This window comes from Rhagoletis zephyria, unplaced genomic scaffold (assembly GCF_001687245.7).
Source record: "Rhagoletis zephyria isolate East Lansing unplaced genomic scaffold, Rhagoletis_zephyria_1.1 Rzeph_scaffold_00672, whole genome shotgun sequence".
In the NCBI taxonomy this organism is placed as follows: Eukaryota; Metazoa; Arthropoda; class Insecta; order Diptera; family Tephritidae; genus Rhagoletis; species Rhagoletis zephyria.
Window position 1 is genome coordinate 157,758 of NW_016157756.1, and position 959 is coordinate 158,716.

The following is a 959-nucleotide window of genomic DNA, read 5'->3' on the forward strand; positions in this document are numbered from 1 at the left end:
TTTCTATCCTTCCAGAGACATGTATTAAGAAGTTTTTAGTGTGTATGGGAAGCGACATGCGTTCTTTTTTAATAACTCACATTTTTTCCATGAGCAATTGATACATTTTGCATACACAACTCCATACCAAGTTCCAGTATCCCTCCACAAACACTTCCAGGGATATGTGGCAAGAAAAAGTAAATTTGTACTGGAAGTGCCACACCCCTTTTTCTTATAACCCTAATCTTCTTCCATGAGTTTATAATTGATTTTACATACCCCCGTACCAAGTCCCAGTACTCTACCATGAACACCTCTAGAGATAACCAGTACAAAACAGTAAATTTGTACGGGAGGAACCATGTCCCCTTTTTGAATAACGCAAATTTTTCTCCATGAGTATGGAATTAATTTTGTATACACATCTCGGTGCCAAGTTCCAGTCCTCTGCAATAAACACCTCCAGAGATATGCAGCATAGAAAAATCAATTTGCATGGGAGTTGCCACACCACCTTTTCCAATAACTCTCATTTTTCTCCATGAGTATGGTATTAGTTTCACATATATACATACATATTAATTTCCATACCAAGCTTGAGTGCTTTACCCCAAACATTTGAAGAGATATGCAATATGAAACATTCAGTCAGTATGGGAGTTGCTATGCCTCTTTTCCTAAAACGTCCATTTTTCTCCGTAAATATGAACATGATTTCACACAGTGTTGGCAAACTGTTAATCTGATTAACGATTAAAAATTAACGATTTATAATCGTGTTTGACGATTAAAACTAATTAGTCGTAATCAACTGTACGATTAATGATAAATTTTTTTTAATCGATAATCGCTGGCTGCGATTACGTTTAATTAATTTAAAACAATAATCGTTAATCCAATTAAAAATAAAATCTGATTAATTTGTCTAGTTTGTCCGAGTTTGAAACCAAACACCAGTTATAGTAATTATTTTGTGT